Here is a 20,811-nt window from a genome sequence, read left to right on the forward strand (position 1 = left end):
ACAATGCACAGGTATGGTTGTAACAGAGCAGCTGTACTACATTGCTGTTTGCTTACTCAGCCAAAATTATAGTTTTAGAGACACTATGACCTCAAAGGAAACTTACTGAACTAGGTATTATTAGGAGTACAATAAAGTGATATATTTTTTTCTACAAAAATAATGTTACTCTGAAAAACGGAGCTGTTGATTGAGGAATAGTATAATCAATGCATGAAGTACAAATAGATGCTTTGGATATTTTGTGCCAATTGGATGGATTGGATGGATTTGTGTTAAAATCTAGCACTGTTTATATGATACCAAACAGTGATTTGTTATCTAGTTCAAATCATGTGTATATGGGAAGTAATTACCTAAATTCTCATTAGAATGTTCTTCTTTTTCCTTTATAAATGAACTGTCCTTTTAAAAAAATTATTGATTCATGGTTCACTTAAGAATACGCATGGGAAGAATGCACTATATAAATATATCAATACATTTATATATGTTTATATTATATGAGTTGAACACATACATGTCTCTAGATATAATTTTAAGTTCCAAGCCTCCCATTATATCCATTGATTTTCCAAAAACTAGGAGAAATAAAGTAGTAAAGAAAATATCTACCAAAATTAGGAAACTTATGTGGAGAAAACATCTTTGTCTTACCTCCTGATTACAATACACTTTACAGTCTAGATAATTTGTTTCATTATTGTATTACACAAAAATAAAAGCCAAGTTCAACTTAAGAAAGCTAAACATCATATTCTTGCACTTATACATTTTTAATGCTGTTCATATTTTAAGTATCTTTTTACGAAGAATTGGTATTTGTCATCTAGACTTCTTTAATTATTAACTTATCTTATGAGTTTAAAAAATCTTCAAAAGGTAAACTAGTTATCTGCAAAGAACTATTCTATTTTTAATCAAAGATATATCAAGTCTCTTTGATCTGATAAACAATGGTTTGAAGAAAAAAAGTAAACCCTGCTTTTGTAGGTGGATTAGAGATAAAAATTTTATCATTTTATCATTTCACAGATAAAAATTCAATTTAATTAATGATAGAGTCTAATTTAAAGTACCCAAACTATCTTGAATGGAGTTAAACACTAGGCTAGATAATTTCCACATACTACATTAGGAATTGCATTATTTTAACATTTTATTTTTATCTTAATAAAACAATACTAGTTGGGTTGTACTCAGAAATGCAATTTTAAATCCCAATATATTAGTAATGACTGTAATAGTTAAGATGAATATGAGTAGCTGAAAAAGGAAGATGTAATTTGAGAGGAAACATGTTTATATTGGCAAAATTAACCAGTGGTATTTTAAATCATATTTATGTAATGATTTTTGAATTAATGAACTTAATTTTGTTTATGATATTAAGCTATTGGTTTAAATTTGCAACACTATACTGCAATAATACTCATCTCTACAACAGATTTTTTGGCATACTATATATTATACAGAAAACTTATATTTTGCTATGTCCTATCTATATAGAATCCATATAATATATGATATAATAATTTAAAAACTGAGTGTGGATTTTTATCAAGAAAAAAGTAGACATCATTCGACTTACTGATCTGTAAGGAAAAGCATTTCAAAATCAAGATCGTTTATATACAACATTTTAATTGTTTAATATGATTTAAATGTAATATTTTCCTTTTAGTTTCAAATAACCTGAAAAGGGGTCATGAGCAATTTTAGTTTAGAAGGAGCCTAGGCACTTTTATTTTTATTTCTTTTAGAAACCGAGCTAATGTACTTTCTCAATGTAAAAGGAAGGTCATAGTAGAAAGAAGGTGAGAAAGCAGGGTCTTACATTGTCAGGCCAACTCTCATTCGATAGCATTGAACTAATAGCAACAACAAAGCTGTATTTATTGTTCTATGTTACCATCTGTGTAAATATAAACAAAGAAAATGTTATATAAGTGATTCTGGAGACCCCTCCCCCACCCACACTGCCATGTTAGGAAAAATGAATTACACTTGCTTGAAGAAACACCTATTTGGCATATCTTGAGACAAAGATTTGAGTGTGATTTGGGATGAATCTGAAAAAAAAAAAAAAAACACCTCTAGGGAAAAAGGCAAGTGAGACATGGAAGAATAGGGAGCACAATTTACATTAATGAGCACTCTGTCACTGTGGCCACCTGGGCTTCCCACCGGTGAGGACTTCTAGGAAATAGTTTAGATCAAATCTAAGATCTCGCTTGAGGGGCAAGGAAACTGGAGTGTTTATATTCCAGTTCCCATTCACCATTGTTTGACAGCTGTTCTACAGAATCATTTTGTTGTAGTAGCAGTGGGAAACTAATGCAGTATCAAAATGTATCTTTGATGATATGATTGGTGGGAGAGTGCTAGTTTATACATTGTTGGTGGTATGATAGTAGGAGTTTTGTTTTTTCTAACACCATATTGCAGTATCCGTGTTAATACATACATTTCCTTGCGCTTACTAATTAGTTATCAGAAAATAGGGTTAATTTTGTGTCACTGGCATTTACCCAAATATTCACAGAGGCATTCGTCACCATTACTACCGTGTTTCCCCTAAAATAAGACTGGGTCTTATGTTAATTTTTGCTCCAAAATATGCATTAGGGCATATTTCAGGGTGTGTCTTATGTTTTCATGTACAACAATCTACATTTATTCAAATGCAGTCATGTCATCTTCTTCTGGAACATCGCCATGACATACTAAATGAGTCCGTCTGGCTGATGATCTTAACTGGGGCTTATTTTCAGGGAAACATTGTAATATATGCTGTGCTATTTATCTTCAATTTACTCTATAGATCTCGCTCCACTGCATCTTGCCATGGAGCTTCTTGTTGGAAATGAGCAATGAAGCCTGTGTGTTACCAGAGAGAGAAAAGAGCGTGCAATCAAATGATGTATTCTCTTTGCTCCCTCCTTGCAGAATCTCTCCCAGGAGCTTGGCTATAGTTCAATACCTATGCCACAGCTCCAAAGAGATGGTATTCTCTACAGCACTCTTTTTCTCCCTCCAGTTGACCCTTTTACGAATGATAATTCACTTCAATGACTAGATTCCGGTGTTCATTCTGTGTCCTTCCATCAATGACCCCAGCTGACACAAGTACTTACTATATATAGGCAGGCATTATTCTAGTTGTCATCATTATGTTACTCATTTAGCTTATATTCTAGTGAGAAAAACTAACAACACAACCAGAAAATGAATAAAGTATATAGATTAATAAGAGAAACTATAAAGCAGACAAGAATTGCATTTTCTCGGCAGAGAAAGTTGAAATTGACCAAGGGGTATTCCTGAAGAGATTTCCTTGAGTAACCTGAAGGAACTACGGGGGTTGTCTGTCGCTTTCTGGACAGGGATGTGGGAGAGGGAAGGATTCCACATACAGGGAGATTACTAGAGGGAGCAAAGAACTTGAGATGGAAATGTGCCTAACATGTTTGAGCTAAGTGAAGGGCAAAGTGTGAGCACGTGGGAGAGTAACAGAAGATGCAGCCACGCAGATGGCCAGCTCATGGAGAACTTTGTAAGCTATTGTAGGGAATTAGGCATTTAACCCAAGTGAAATAAATGGTTCATGCAGGTACTTTCGCAGGGGGATGAAACTATGCCTTATATTTTAATAGAACCACTCTTTCTTCTATGTTGAAACTGTGAAATGGAGAAAGAGCCGAAGTGGTCAGACCAGTTAGGAGGCAACGGCAACAACCCAGGAAAGAGACGTTGAGAATGTAGAAAGGAGATATCTCCGGATACTTTTGAATGTTGAAAAAAATTACAATTTCCTAATGGAGTAGGTGAAGAATATCAGAAAAATAGGTAAGGATAACTTCAAGATATTTTGGTCAGAGCAACTGAAAAGTTTTAGTTGACTTTTACTGAGATGGGAAAGACTGCTATAGGAGCTGGTTTTTGGAGCTATGTCGAGAGATCAGTTTTGGATACGTTAACTTTGATATGTCCACTGTATAACTAAGATAAAATTTTAAGTGGTGAATTAGAAATATGTGGATCTGATTTCGGAGGAGAAGATTTGTCTGAATGTAGGTATAAATTTGGAAGTTAGTAACATATTACAATATAAAGCTGTGAGAGTACATTAAGGTCAGCTAGGGATTTTGTACAGATATAAAAGAGAAACAGTAATAGGAGTGGGTTCTGGGTCAGTTCAAAATTTAGATGCTGGCTTTATGAGATGGGGGGGGGAGGACACATTTTTAAAACCGTAGAAGTAGCCAGTGGATAGTAGACTCAAGATATGGTGGTGTGCCATAAGCAGATATATTGTTTCAAGAAGGACAGAATGACCCATAATGTCAAATGTCGTTAGTAGACTGCATAACCTCCTATCTGGGAATTAACTACTCTGAGAATTAATACAGAGGGTATCGGGGGTCTTGGTAAATGTTGAGGGGAAAAAATATGATTGGAAGAATTTAAGGTAGAATGGAAGTTTGAGTATTTTCAAAGAGGTAATGGGGTAGCTTTTGAGAATGGGAATGGTTTTGTTATGTGTGATATTTAAAATGGAGGTAATAAAAGTGTATTTGTGTGCTGCATAGAATGGTCCAGGGTAGAGATAAAAGTGATACAAGAAGGTAGGGCTAAATGAATAAAAGGAAAGGTCGGCCTTAGCTACAAATAAGGACAGCTCTACCTTGTAAGAGGAGAAAAGCAGATTATATGAGCACAAATGCACATAAGTGGGAATTGGGTGCTGCAGAATTTCATATAGTTTATTCCGTGTTCTCAGTGAAAAGGGAAAAATGTCAGCAGCTGAGTGTGAGAAAAGAAAATGAGATATTAGGCATTTTTAAGAAAGAGGCTAATTCAGGAGATTAACATGTAAGAGACTGGGAGAGCAAATGGACAAGAAAGGTAAGACTGTGTAAAAACCTAAAAGTGCAGTGAATTTAGTGATCATGAACTGAAAAGTGAGATTACCCAGCAATTTCTTTTTCTTGGCCACCACCCTTAGCTGGACTAAGGTGGTCCGAGTTAGATTTATCCAGAGTTAATATTTTGCAAAGTACGTACCATGAGATAGGGGTCAAGATTTTGCGGGTATTTGTCTGGTAATTATTATAATAGATTTTTATGTAGCAGTAACTTACATATCTTTACAATGTGCCAGGTATTATTCTAAGCTTTTTACAATCATTCACTCATTTAAATCCAATAACAGCCCTATGAGGTAGACATTGCATTTCCCCATTTTTACAGATGAGGGAATTGAGGCACAGAAAGTTTAGGGTATGTGGCTAATATCTTAAACTTACAGATGATCCGGCTAAGTCTCAAATCCTGGTGATCTATTTCTATAGCTCATACAGTCAAGGAATTCAAGTAGGATAAGGAAGGGGGAAAGGACATAGACTGAAGGTTCAGATGTGATACATGAATTGTTGGAATACTAGAGCGAGTGAGAAAGAAACATCATAAATACTGTATGAATACCTCAAAGCACCTCACACTAATATATTTCTCTACGAAAATAGAGATACATAAGTTCATAGAAAAAAATCGGAAAGAACATATACTCCAGTCATAATGGTTGATCTGGAGAAATGACAAGTCAAAAAGGCAACTTATTTTTCTTTTAAATTATTGTTTCAGATTTCTTCAAGAAAAAAGTCTGAAACATAAAGGGGGCAAGCTTATGATTAAAAACAGTCTGTGCAAATAAAATTAAAATATCCCTCCATTTCCCCTTTCATTTAAATTACTTAGAAAACTCTGGTCAGTTTCTTGTGTATTCTTGAAGATGTATGTATTATTTGCCCTATGTGTATGTTGTATTGATATAAAGCATATGTATACTTAGAAAAGTGAACATATAAGTACTCAGCTCAATATAAATTATCTGTAAGTTGAAATTTTTGTGCAACCAAAGAAATCAAATGAATAAGAAATAGCCAGCAATCCAGAAATCCCCTTATGCACCAACCGAATCACCCACTCCCTGCCTTCATCAACCCTAGTCTGACTTCTAACACAGCACATTTTTATTTCCTCATTTTTAACTTTATATAGAATCATACTTTATCTTATATTTGAGAAATCTATTCATGCTTTTAGAACTAGCTACCAGTATTTCATTTTCATTTGTATGTGTAGTATCACATTATAAAAATATACAACTAGTATTTAGTATTCTATTATTGATGAACAATTGGGGTATTTATACTCATTAGCTATTATAAATTGTGCAGCTGTGACTACTAGTCTTTTCTTTGGCTATACATCTTCTTATATAGTTTCAATAGAATTACCTGATTTTACCAATAAATGAGATCCTATTATATTTCTTTTCTGCAAGTGTTCTCGTTATATTAATGGCCTGTTGCATTATATTGCATTTCCCCCCAGCCATTTGTATTTTGACATGGTTGGTGGTATTTTGGCCTTGAAAAATATTTGATGCAAGTTGAATGTATGAATCTTTATTCATGTTCAACAAAATGGTATCCTATAGAAAATATATCCAGTATTTTTTTCTTTCAGTTCTTCTAGTGTAACATACATTTTGTAAAACAGTTTTGGAAACTTACTTTTTTAATCTATTCTATGGAAAAGTTTAAATAGTATTAGAATAATTTATTCTTTTTAGATTAGGTAATTAAATGGAAATTTTCTGGGTATTATCTTTATTATGTACTTAGATTTTGATAAGTTTTGCAATTATTTTATAATAATTGTAGGTCTATTGAGATTTTATGTATATCTTTGAGTCTGTGACAGTCATTTAAATGTTCTAAACTTCATCAATCCCATAGAGGTTTTCAAATTTGATTGAAATATTATTTTAGACATTTATAATTTTCTCTATATGTTCTATTTCCATAAACACTTCTGATATTATATATTTACCTCTGTGTTTTTTATTGCTTATGGAAGCTCATTGTTTATCTTTTAATTATATTTTTCAAACAGTCAAATCTTTAATTTGCTTATCAAATCTAATTTTTCTCACTAACTTATTTCTGCTTTCATATTTATCAAACTTTACTCATTCCTCTTTTAACTGATGAATTTAATACTTAAATAATTTTTTGATCCTCTAGTAAAGGATTCTTTATTGTCATTTCCATTTTAATTTTGTCCTTGCAAATAGTTGTTTAGTAGAGACTTTTAAGTTCCCTGATGTGTGAAGTTTCTTTTCTTTATCTTCCTTACTTTAATTATGTTTTTACATCATGATCAGAGAATATGGTACCTATAATTCCTGTCTTTAAATATTAAGACTTTTCTCTATGGTCTTACTATATGGTCACTTTTTGTGAATATTCCATAAGTGTTTTATAAGAATATAAATTACTAGATAACAATTGATTCATTAATTTGACAAATATTTACTGAGTGTTCACTATATGTTTGGCACCTGGAGGGTATGAAAAATAAAGTAGACAAACATACCTGTCCTATATTCTAGCTGGGGAAGAAATAAAAGCTGCTCATCTTAAATACATTATAGTGTATCTTTTAATATGATACATTCTATGGGGGAAGAAAGTGAAAGAGTAGTCTTGAAGGGTAGCCAGTTATGGTTTGTAAACTTATATGTGATGGTTTTGGAAAGCTTCACTGATAAAGTAGTATTTGAGCAAAGACTTGAAGGAGGCAAAAAAGAGGTCTTTCTGCATATCTAGAGGAAGGAACATTCCAGCCAGTGACAAGGCTCTAATGTGCCAGTATAAAAGCATAGTTGAGAAACAGAAAAAGGAGACGGGTGTGGCTGGGGAAGAGTGAAGCAAAGGGTACAGTGTAGAAAATAAGTCAGAAATGTAATGAGATCATTGGAAGGGTTTTGAGTTGTACCCTGATGGCAACAAGAAGCACTGGAGATTTTTGAGAAGAGCAAAAGTGATGTAATTTACAGTTTAAAAGGACCTTTCCAACAGTGCTGTGATGGATCAGAAAGGCTGCATGCAGTATACAGCAGATGAGAGATTATTTTCTCTCAGACTAGGATTGTAGCAATGAAGAAAGTAAGGAGAGGTTGAAGGTGGAATATTTGTCAAAGTAGATCCGAAAGAATTTCTTCTCACAGTGCCTGTAGGGTACGAAGGAAAGAAAGAAAGGAGGAAAACCACTGTTGTAGCCTGAGCAACTGGAAATACAGTATTCCTCAGATAAAGAACTCTGATGATGGAGTAGATACTGTGGGTGGATGTCAGCAGTGAGTTCTGGATACTTTTGGTTTGAGATGTCTGCTTGATAGCTAAGTCCCATAAGCCGTTAGGTGTCTGAGTTTTGAGTAGTTAGCTATCGAAGGATATTGTAACCACCAGGCAGGAGGCTATTACTGAGGATTGAGTAGAGAGAGAGAACAGAAGAGGTGCAAGTGCTGCTATTATGTTATAATGCTGGGGAAAGGTCAGAAACCAGCAAAGGAAACTAAGATGGAATTACCAGAATGGAAGGAGGGAAATAAAGAGACGGGGAGAAAACCTGATTAGAATCAGTTTAAGAGAAAATCAGAGAAGGGAATTGGAGAAAGTGAGCAGACTTTCAATATGTCTGTTTCAGAGGTGATCCATGTAATGGATATGTAGCCATAGTTCCTTCTCCGCCCCCAGCTGGCCCAGTTTGGTGTCTTCCTATTCACCGTGAGTTAGAAGTGGATTTGCCTTAACATTGGTGTCTGTAAAGCCCAGGCTCTGTTGCTTGTGGTGTAGTCATTATCTACAGGGATATTAAACCTGTCTGCAGCTATGAAGTTGATAATAGCTACCTGTCTTTCCTTCCTCTGCAATTCTTCTCCGGCGGTCTCTGGAGGAATTAGGTTAAGCATATCTGTACAGTTTCTTTTTCAGCCACTTTGATCAAAAGCATTACAAAAATACAAGGTTAAAAGTAAAGTACAATCTCATGATATACAGAGACTTGTTATTCTAAAACTATTCCCAGTGTTATTTATAGGTTATGTTATTTACTGAGTCACCTTTTCAAATTAGAATCTGAGCTAAAATAAATGGGAGAAAAACAGTTTTGACACTTAATTACCAAGAATAACAGGTATACTAGCTGTGAATTGTTTATGCCACCACAGTAATTTTTAACCAGGAAATACACTATTAAAAAATGAAACCAAACAGAATGACTGGCACCTTTAAAATAATCTAATATAGCTATTATAGAAAAAAAAAATCATTTCTGATTATACTGAGTGATAAATTCCAGCACAGACTTTTTTTCTAGTCAGTTAATTTAGGACCCAGTGAAATATGTCTCCTCTTCCTGGTTGAGGTGCAAACTTAAACCCGAAGTATCCCAACTATGATTTCCTAAAGCTGGTCCCGAACATTTTCTTTAAATTATATAACAGTTTCTAAAACTCTTATTTCAATGGAAGTTTTGCCTTAAATATTTAAATGCCTGTCAAAGTACCGTAGAAGTGAGAATAGTGATATGAAGCTTTACACATTTTTAAGTTTTCTCTAACATTTAACAGTTGGTGCAAGCTCAGCCTGTGAGGTAGACGCTAAAACGAAAACATTCCGTCTAGTCACATAGCTCCCCTGCATTCAGCAGTCTCTTAACACAGCCACCAACTGATAGCATGAAATAACAGCACTGGATTTAAGAGAAAAAAAAATACGGATGATTCATTCAGTAATCCACTTAATTTTACTGAGTCCCTGTGTATGGCCGTGAATTTCCTGGTATCTTAGCATATAGTGAATATAAAAGGGGGAACAATCGATTTCAAGTGAGATACACTGAAGGCAGGCAGACAATAAGAAATAAATATTTAATAGATAAAAATAAGGCTTAGTAAGAGGTTGGTCAGTGCTGTATAAATTTTGTAAAAACAAAGACAGGAAGCAGCATTGGTGTCAGCATTAAATAGGGTGATCAGAATAAGCCTCAGTGAGAAGATGTAACAAGCAGATACTGTCATTGGAAAGAACTTTCTCGGCTGGGGCCACCTACTTGAAGAACAAAGATGTTCTGAAGTGAAGAGAAAAGGCAGGGAAGTCACCTTGGGAATGTGCCTCCATACCCTTAGGTCCTAGAGAGGGTACTGAGGGCGGTGCTCAGCAGCCAGGTAAGAGAATAAAGGATTGTAGAGAGATACTGGGGGACAGTTTTGCCTTGAGATGTTCAACCCCCTGGTACAAGCAAGGCATGGACAAATATGGTCCTAGCTGGGATAATTAGGTAACTGATTAAAAGCAACTGACCCAGCCTCCCACTATGAGATGAAGAAATCTAGAGCTACAGATCACTTTAGAAGTGTAAGCTCTGGTTAAAGAAAGCCTTCAGCTACTCTCTCCTGCTGCTGGGTTAATTGCAACTTGGTTGATTGCAATAGCATCTTGGGAAAGAAAAAAGCCTTTTAAAAAGAAAGTCGCTTATTCTGACAAGCACCACTACTGAAATATCTATTTCTATACCTAGATAACAGTATTATTATAATATTAAACACACACACACAGACCCACAGTTACACAAATACATAATTCCTCTTAAGCTTCGTGAGCTACAGTAGGATTCTTAATAGAAGAGAACTATAAGACAAAGTGCAAGTTTTGAAGTAAATTTAAGATTGTTCACTTCATTGGAACATAAAGTTATAATGAACACTTTTTATTATAGGTTATAAAATATTCAGAATATTTTATACATAATAATCTATACACATACTCATAGAGACAGATATAAAAATATTACTATCAGTGAGTGGTTGCACTGATTCTGTTTTTTCTTTCAGCATTGTAATGTACAAATTACTTAAGCATCATTCTGATTTTATGAAGTTAGCTTTATCAATGTCTGTGCACAGAACACACATACACAGATTTCAAATGAAATTATTGCATTTTGACAAATCTTGCTTTATCTGATACTTCTTTTAAATATTATTTAATCATAAAGTTGAAGGGAGTCTTTACAATGATTACAATTAATCCTATCTTTATGCACTTAACTGATAAATGCAATATGCTTAAGTGTTATCGTGGAATGAAACCCACCAAGTTGTCGTAAAGGAAGTTTTGACAAGTCTACATAAGAAGAGAACTCTAGGAAATACAGATTAATGAATCAAATAAATTTAACCTAAAACACCATAATAATGAACTTTTAAACAGATATTAGATTAAAAAAATACAATATGACATCTTTTGAAATTCACTATAGAGGAAGGTGATAAAAACCATGGAAACAAGAAGCAAGAATATGATAGCTTATCACAAAACATTCTGAGATATTAGTTAACCTTAACTAGATATTTTTAAATGTTATCAAATAGCCTTCATTTTTCCCTATGAAAGTGCTAAGAAAATAGAAAAATAATTATTTCTCGAGAACATGACTTACACTAAGACTAACTCCTAGAGGAAAAGGACTGATTCAGGAAACACAACTATCTACAGTTTTCTTTTTAGGATAAATGATTCTTTAAAGATTAGTCTACCAGAGAATATGATTTTAGATTAAGCATGCAAAGAAAGAAATGTATAACTCAGACGTTTTCTCCACAATCTGTAGATTTAGAATTAATGAGGGATTAATCCAATGATTGATAATGAAAATCAAAATAATACATTGTTGTAAAACTCCTTCTCTATTAAAAGAATTATTGAACATGTAATGCAATGTGAAACTTAGAAAGATCATAAAAACTGGACCCAACAATATGAAAAAATTGTTTATCTGTGGAGTAATGCAATGAGGTTAAGATGAAAAATGTATTTCAAGTGTTTTGCACATACTTTTGCTTTAATCCAATTTTGATATTGTTTCACCAGTCAAAATCAATTGGCTACTGTGTAATGCTATTTAAGATGCAAATTTTCAGTTTCTTTGTTAGCTCAGTATTTCAGTGTCCCTCAGAGTAGTAGGAACACTCATTATCTTTGATATGCATTTATCATTTTTAAATTGTATCATATAGGTATCACTATAAAACTAGAAAGGTTTTGTGTATACCCTCTATTATCAATGCTTTATCAAAGAAAAAAAAAAGAAAGAAAAAAAAAAAACAGATGAGAGAAGCCCAATAACCAGGTCTGAACCTTCTTGATTTTTCTCATTCTTCATATTTGTGATATCAGAATTTGCTCCTACATGGGAAATGAAAACGTATGAAATAAGTTGACATTTCAAGACAGATACCCTAGTTGAAGATTAATGTTTTAGTTCACTTTTTTTCTATCTCCTTGCTCTAGCAAGAGGCAGCAGAAAATAACCTTGGTTATCCAAGGAAGATAAATTGCTTTTGAATCTCTGATGGAAGGTCAGGTCTCTCCCACCAAGGAAGAAAGAACAAATTATCAGCACATATAAGAAGAATAAAACCTAGAACATTTCTACTAATAACAAAGGAGATTTGATACATACACAGAGATGAAAAAAATTTATAACTGCTAAAAGAGCTCATATAGCCAATGACTTTATATTAACTATATGAACCACAGCAGTTATTAAAAATAATAACAGAAATTAAACAAAATGCAATAATATTGGGAAACTTTAGGATAGCACTCACTCATTAATTGAATAAGGATGCAAATAATAATAAAGTGTATCCACAAACATACACACATGTTATCCACAAAGCTTTAATACAATACAGTGTGTTGATACCATCTTGTTTGTCCTTTATGAGATATCAGAATGTAAAGATGATTTATTTGGCCTTATAGAAAAGCTCGCAATACAGTAAAATTTGAAGTTAATAAGAAAAATCTATCTAAATAAATCAAACAATTTGAAATTAACTGTTAAACAAAACACTGTCCTAGATAGTTCCCATATCTAGACTATCCAAGCTGTAATTACTGACTTTTAAAAAGATCAAATAAAATGATTATAGTACATATATTATATTTGATATGGACAATGCTGAATATAAAGGAAATTTTATAGCTCTAAATACAGTTGACCCTGGAACAATACAGGTTTGAATTGTGCGGGTCCACTTATATGTGGATGTTTTAAATCTGCAGTTAAGTGGATCTACACAGTTCAAACCCTTGTTGTTCAAGAGTAAAATTTATTTTTGATCCATGGTTGGAAATCTGCATATGCAGAGGACTCACGTAGGTTATATGAGGATTTTCAGCTCTGTGGTTGGTCGATGCCCCGAATTCCTGCATTGTTCAGGGGTCAACTGTACTTTCATTATTATACTAGAGAGTCTGAAATAAATGAATCAATCATTTAACAAAGGAGGGGAAAATACCAAGAGTGAAACAAACTAATGTGTCAACATACCATGTTTCCCTGAAAATAAGACGTAAGTGGAAAATAATCCCTAGCATGATTTTTCAGGAAGACATCCCCTGAAAATAAGCCCTAATTGCATCTTTTGGAGCAAAAATTAATATAAGACCCAGTCTTATTTTGGGGGAAACACAGTAGGATCTTCAATTATAACAAATTATGACTCTGGTGGGGATGTTCATGAAGGAGGGAGGCTATGGATTTGTGGGGGTAGAGGTATATAGACAATCTCTGTATCTTCCCCTCAATTTTGTTGTGAACATTAAACTGATCTTTTTTAAAAAAAGTCTTAAAAGTCTTAAACTTATCTTTAAAAAAATAATAATGACAAAGTAAATGAAGTGAATGTTAAATAATTTGAAAAATAAGAAGTGAACTGTATCTAAGTATTATTAGGCGAGCAAAAGATTCTGTAAAGGAAGAAGGGAAACATTTTCTTCCCCTATTGTTTTGGCACGTAGCATGGGCTCTTCACTGGCTGGACACTGCTCGTTCTGAAGTGGCTGCAGCTGAGAGATCCTGGGACCTCTGGCCAGAGTTGGCAGAAGGTAAGCATTCGTACTATGTCAGTGTCCCAGGTCTTCGCTGGCACGGTCTGGTAGAAGCAAGAGTGATATTTCTTCTAAATTTACACTGGCAGAGACCATGTTGCTATGAACTAGTTCTTTGGGTATAGAGATTCTGGTAAGATTTGATATGAGTTCTCTTGTTTTCTATTGATCCTGTTCCTCCTGGGTATGGTCCTGCTTTTCTTTTGTCTCTGTCATTCCCTAAGGAGGGAAATTGTAGGACAGAACACAAGCAAATTTCCTGTAAGCCTATTTGTTAGAGCTGGTTTCACGAACTGGTGAGTTCACGGTTCTCACCAGACCGGCATCTGTTTAGATGAAATTTGCTGTGGGTCCTCTATGTAAAAACTGGATGAGGTTTTCTTTTCATCTTGTTCTATATCCTGAGAGTTTGGCTTTATGACCAATGAGAATATTCCATGTGGCCTCCACCTCTAGAACGTACATATACTGGTGTGCATCTACTGGCCAGTCAAATAGATAGAGATTTTAAGACACAAAGTCACAAGCAGCATTCTTTTTGTCTGGCTGTGCCAGGGACAAATTTCAGGGAAGTTTGTCATAAGGGGTCCCAGTCTATAACGGGTCTTTAGTCTAAACTTTTGCTGTTTTGCTAGTGCTGGAAAGGTACCATTCCAATAACATGAGCCCCTTGTCACAGGAAGCATCTTACGTTCCCCTGACAGACGAAAAACTCATTTTCACTCCACCATTCTTACCACCTGTGACAACTCTGGGACTAAACTCTTAGGTCCTGAAGGCTGCTTATCTGCAACCACTCAGCGACACCTGTTGCACACATGGTAAAGATTTACTCTAAGCCTGGGATGTTGCATACAAGTCTTGTTGGATTGAGTCACCATTGGAATGAATATATGAATGGAGAGCCCTTTTGTTAATGTCCAGACAATGGATCTTTTGAATTGGGAAAAATGTCTATATTTTTCAAAAGTTTAGAGAGTTCTCATACTAAACAGCTGTCTTACTGGTATGTCATGGAAGATCTAATTGAAAAGAGAACTCAAGGGAGTATAACTATTAGCCATCAGGATTCCCTTACCAAGATGAAAGAACAGAGATTAGGCTTTGAACAAAAGTAATAAAAATTAAAATCCATTCCCCTTCTCCACCTTCTTATGTACCCCTTCCTCCCCAAGTCCCTGTCTCTGCTCCTCCAGCAAATCTTTTGGATCTCGGGACACCAAGTCTAAATTCCCTTTTGCGAAATCCAGCTCCTACTTCTCAACAAATTTCCTCCACTACCCAAACTCCTCCAACTTCCCCCCCAAAAAAGTCCTGTAAACACGCAGCTACCTGTTTTAACTTCTTTTCTCCTAGGCGATCTATGGAAAGCACTGGCCTGGCCTCCGGGTCCAGGGTGGACAGGTTATTTATATAAATCCTGAATGTTAGGAGGTGAATGTGGCAGAAGCACCTGGCATAAGAGATAAGGCTACCTGTGCTGTCCCTGACGACAGCTCCTGCTTCTAGGGCTCTGTAATCAGGCCCTGCAGCTTCAGGCCTTTGTATGCAATGCTCTTTGTGGATGGATCCTAGAATCCCCACCACAGAGAATTCATGTACCCTGGACAGCAGGTCTTTTACATTATAAAGCCCTTTTACCTCCACTTCCATAAGATCCCACCAAATTTAGAGAGGAACTAGGAAGGTTAGTGGCCATTCAAAACGCTACTCACAGAGACCGATTGTCTGCTGAGGAACACTCTTCTCACCCATGATTCCACTGGAGTTATCGGACAAGCCAGACATCACTAGGAGAAAACCCTCTTCACACAGTAAACAGAGGGCCAGAAATTCTCCCAGGCCCTCCTGCAAATGTCCAGGAAATGGCTCAGTTGGAGGTTCATATTCAGGGACTGATGAGAGCACTAGTAGACGATTTCCCCGCTCCAGTGAGTTGGTCTAAGGTTGAATTGTGTGCTCCTAAAGGAGAGCATTGAAGGCCTTTCCTAATGCTTTAGCACATTTTTCAGAAGCACACTAGCTGATTAAACCTCGAAGCTCCAGAACACAGGACTATTTGATTTCCACCCTCCTAGGAAATATTCTCCTTTATATAGAGGCAAATTCAAAATAATGTAGGTGGAAGGGCCAGCCAACCTACAAGTTAATAGGATAACAACAGAAACACTACTCAATTTTTTAAAAACAGCTTGCAGGACGAATACGGGATGGGGGCGGGGGGAGATAAAAACAATCTCACTCTGCTACTTGAATCTTTAGAGACAAAACTGGAACTCTAAGAGCAACTCAGAGTTCATTAAGAGCCCTTTCTATTTGCTTCCAGACATTTGCAGATACTGTAAGAAAAAGACAGTGGGAAAATAATTGTCCTACACTTAAGAGAAAGGAAATTTAAAAAACAATCACCCTAGGCTCCAGCGCCCCTAGAAGGTCTAGTCTTCTCCTTCTGTGGGAAAATTCTCCCTCAATTGACAGGATCAGCTCATCCTCAGTCGCACCCAGAGTCCACCATTAAATTAAAAATAGAAAATTGGGAACTGAATTTTTAAATTGACACTGGTATTACTTTCTCTACCATTCATTCAGAATATTTATCGCTACCTGTCACCTCTGATTCTATTCAAGCTGTCAGAATCTCTAGGCTACCTATTTCATTGCCTAAATCTCAGCCCAGCCCAATATCCTTGGGACCCCTTAACACCGTCATGACTTTCTAGTTTCTAATTCCTTACCACTACTACATCTATTTGGTAGAGATGTGTTATGTAAATTTGATGCCACTATGAAATGTAACAACAAAGGCATTTTTATTTCTGACCAGCCCTCAGACCAAACCCCAAGTCTCCTACTTTCTTTATTGGAAACTCAATTTAAATTCCTCGGAAGAGGATAAACCTTTTAAAGATGCCCCAATTAGTCTCTTAGCCACATATGCAAGTGAAGTTGGACTGTTACTGAGTGCAGAGCCCATATACATTACTTGGGGGAAAAAACAAAACAAAAAACAAAATAGTTTCCATCAGTTGCCTCCCATCCTTTCTCCAGAGATGCAGAGCAAGGAGTTGAACTTATAATAGACTCTTTTGCAGCAGGGTGCACTTGTCTTTACTTCTTCACCTTGCAACACTCCAATCTTACCAGTAAAAAAGCAGGTAAATTTGACGCCTATGGAAATCAACTCTATCAGTGTGTAAAAAACCTGAGAGCCATAAAGTCTTTTGTAATCCCCCGACGCCCTATAGTCCCTAACCCAGCAACTATTCTTACCTCAATTCCTGCTGATACAGCCTAGTTTACAGTAATTGACTTCCACTCAGCTTCCTTTTCAATGCCATCCCATCCTGACTCACAATTTCTTTCTGCATTTATATTTAGAGGGAGACAGTTAACCGGGACTTGCCTATCTCAGGGATATTATGAGTCACCCTGAATGTCTTCCCAAGCCCTTACAACGTATCCATTACCCAAGGCTCCGTTCTTGTTCAGCACGTTAATGACCTTTTACTCTGTAACCCAAGCATGCAGGGCAGGCGTTCTTACAGGCTCCCTCATTTTCCCGAAAGCGTTAGCCGACTGAGTCTAAACTTCAGTGGTTTTAAACAACTGCTACCTTCTTAGGACAGGAGAGGTCTTAGGGTATTCGAAAGCTCACCCCCAAAATGCCTTGAGTCAGTTTTGTCCAGCTCTCTCCCCTAAATGGAGTGGGGGGCAGGGAGGCAGTTATGTAACTTTTTAGGGATACCTGGCAACCATGGGAACAATTCCTCCTTTTGCTAACTGTTGCCGTGCCTCCTCCCAGATTCCACCCCAGAGCCCATTGCCTGAACTCCAGAGGCATTAAACTCCTATGAAGCCTTAAAATTCACAGCTCCAGCTCTCAGCTTACCTAATTTTGACAAAACGTTTCATCTTTACTGCCATAAAAACAGTAAGGTTGCCACAGGTATCCTCAGACAAGCTTTTGCCTCTCAGATGCATCCTGTGGCAGATTTCTCACGTCAGCCCTTAGGGCATTAGGTGTATTCCTAAGCTTGGCTTCAGTCGCTGCAGCTGACACCTGGATGGACAACAGCCAGTCCTCGTCTAGTAGGCTTTCCTATCTACCTGTGTGTTCTCCACCCCGTGTCTGTTCTCTCACAAGTTCCTAAGAGGTGCTGTGGCACCTCTGTCATGATGACAGGCCACTTATGAACAGGCCCTTTGTCTTACCCTTCCATTTTCCTACATCACACTAACACTGAGTCCAGCTACTTTCCTACCCCTCCTTGCTGATGAAGAGCCCCACTGCCTCCCACAATTGCTTTGCAGCTGCACCAATGGTCTCAGAGCCACGCGAGGTCCCCCCTTGACACCCTCGTAAACAACCTGGACTTCTAGGTTATGGTGGGTTCTATAAATGGAATTTCTCTGGGAATATAATAGCAGCTGTTTATGCCACTGTTTTCCCATATGAAACATGGTGGCATACTCTGCCCACTGTAAAAATAGTCCTAGCGGCTGGATTTTCACAGATTTATCCTGACTCCAGATATGCTCTTGGTGTCTTCCATGCTATTGGCACAATTTGAAAATGCCATGGATTCCTAACCTCTGTAGGTACTACTCCTATTGCTAATGTGTATATAATGACTGCCCTATTGTAAGCTATTATTCCCCTCCCTTTTAAAATTGCCTTTGTTTACTGTTCAGCCCTTACTAAGGAAACTGGCATCATATCTTTAAGAAATGATAGAGCTGGCAAGGACGCTAAATATGCAGTCCCAAACACACCCAACCCCTGTCCTTTCTCTACCTCATTTTTAAACCTGTCTTTATCCCTGACTGATATGATTAACTATCAGACAAATGCAGCACAATCTGAAAAAGATAAATGGATACTAAAAGGTGCCAGACAATGATCAAATAGATTATACATTGAGCCAGACTTCCTGTTGCCCCTTTTGACTTTTTGGCTTCTACTTATGTCCCATCCAATGGGACATATGCACAGGTGAGGGACAATTAAGGAACTAAAAGACAATTAGTTCTGCCCTGGAATCCACAAAATTTCTGAACAAATTATTTCTTAGTGCACCATATAAATCTCACCAAATTTCTGGAAGAAATCAATACACCCCATGAAGTCCTCCAAGACCCACCCTGCTCTTTGCAGCAGTCCAAATGGATTTATGACTTGCTTCCAGCTTTAGTCTGTTCTCACTGTTTGGTTATTGTCTGCATGTTTAGTGGCTGGACTAAATGCTATCTGACTAGATATGCTGATACCACAACAATAGTATAAAATAATTAATAACTGAGATTATTCCACCTTTTGGCATTCCTTTATGGATTCAATCTGGCCAAAGAACTCATTTTACAGCAGAGATAAACCACTTGCTTACAAAGACTCTGGTGTACTCATTAAAATTTTATACCCTGTAGCATTCTCAATCAGGGCAAGTGAAATGTAAAAAAATTAGACATAAAAATGACTTTAGGAAAGATCTATCAAGAAACTTTACTCAGAAGCATTACCTCCAGCCCATTTAAGATCCAGAATAGGACACATAGATTGGCACCTTTTGAAATAGTGTTTGGATTCCCAACCCATGCCTACTGGCCCCTCTAAACCTTCTATTTTTGGATTAAATGAACACAGTAGAATCTTAAGCGAACAATTTGGTGCTATGACTAGCCAGCCATATACAAGAACTGACAGTGTACTTGAAGCATACTGCTAACAGGTACAAGGGTCATACCCTCCACCAGCTGACAAGCCTTGACATCCCTTTTGACCAGGAGACCAGTGTACAGCAAAGTGTTTAGAAAACATGTACTGTTGCTTCACTGGGACGAACCATATGAGATACCATATGAGGTACTGCTAACGACCTACACTGCCATCCAAATAAAAGAAAAATCTTCCTGGATCCATGCAAGTCACTCCAAAATAGGCCAGGTCATCACTCCGAAGAGAATCTCTACAGGTGACCTTAAAGTAAGGAATTCCATAGCCAATTCCCAGCTTCAGAAATAAACAGCATCATGAAGTAGACAACTTTTCCCAAGATCACGGATCAAGAAACTTTGCTTTCACTTATCCTATCTTTTTAAAGACTACACACACACACACACACACACACACACCTTTTCTTATTAATCAACACTTTTTCTTCCACAGTTATTAATCGCTTATTAGAAGGCTGACTAAAGATGGCTTGTTTCATTCTGTCCAACTCACTCTGAGTTTCTGCTATGGGTTCTTTCATTCTGCTTGTTCTTGCTCTTATTAATCTTTCTTTTTCAACAGGGCACATGAACCCCCCTTCCTCTCCCAGCCCCCATGCCAGTGTACTTAACCCTGGCCATGTTAACTAATTTATCTGACCATTGGTTATGCCAACATCTAGTGCAGAAGAACCTAGTTTTCCTTCCTGCCAGTGTGAAGGCCTGGTGAAAGAAGCATGGAAGATGGATGACAGAGTATGGTATCCACGACTAGAAAAACATCACGCCGTCTCCTTTTCTGGTGAGTTATACGATCCCAGAAAAACCTCTACAGCAGCTCAAGGACTGTCCCTTGCCCAGATAAACACAATAAGTGAGAATTACCCCCTTTGTATTGAAACAGAAATGCCACTGGACTTTTCCTGGGTGACATAACAGTACTGTATTGCATCTTCAAACCTGTCAAGGAGATTAAAAGTGACTCTGTCACTACCTTCTACAAAAAGAACAGAGGTTTGCCAAATCAGCAAATGTTTTTGGATGGTTCAGAGTCTAGTACCTGTACAACTTGTGATATCTCAGCTGTTCCCCTAACTGGACTGCCCAATACCCCAGACTACATTTGGGTGGAACAAAATCTGGAATAACTTGACCAGGTGACAGAGCCAATATTTATAGCTGCCAAAGCCACACTTCAGGCCTCCTACATCAGATCTTTTGCCACCTGTTCTGCTCTTACAAACTGACAGGAATACATGGAAAATGGAAATATGTGATTGCTAACATT

General features: G+C 36.6%; 1 long non-coding RNA gene across 1 annotated transcript in view; it reads left to right on the forward strand.

The window, feature by feature from the left end:
• LOC141571305 (uncharacterized) overlaps positions 1-20,811 on the forward strand; it is a 141,636-nt gene that overhangs the window by 116,796 nt on the left and 4,029 nt on the right. The window contains exons 3-4 of the long non-coding RNA XR_012496068.2: positions 13,725-13,811; positions 20,107-20,325. This is a non-coding gene — a long non-coding RNA (uncharacterized LOC141571305). The remainder of the gene's footprint in view (positions 1-13,724; positions 13,812-20,106; positions 20,326-20,811) is intronic.

This window comes from Rhinolophus sinicus, chromosome 16 (genome assembly GCF_057876585.1).
Source record: "Rhinolophus sinicus isolate RSI-liver-muscle chromosome 16, RSI-T2T, whole genome shotgun sequence".
Classification (NCBI taxonomy): Eukaryota; Metazoa; Chordata; class Mammalia; order Chiroptera; family Rhinolophidae; genus Rhinolophus; species Rhinolophus sinicus.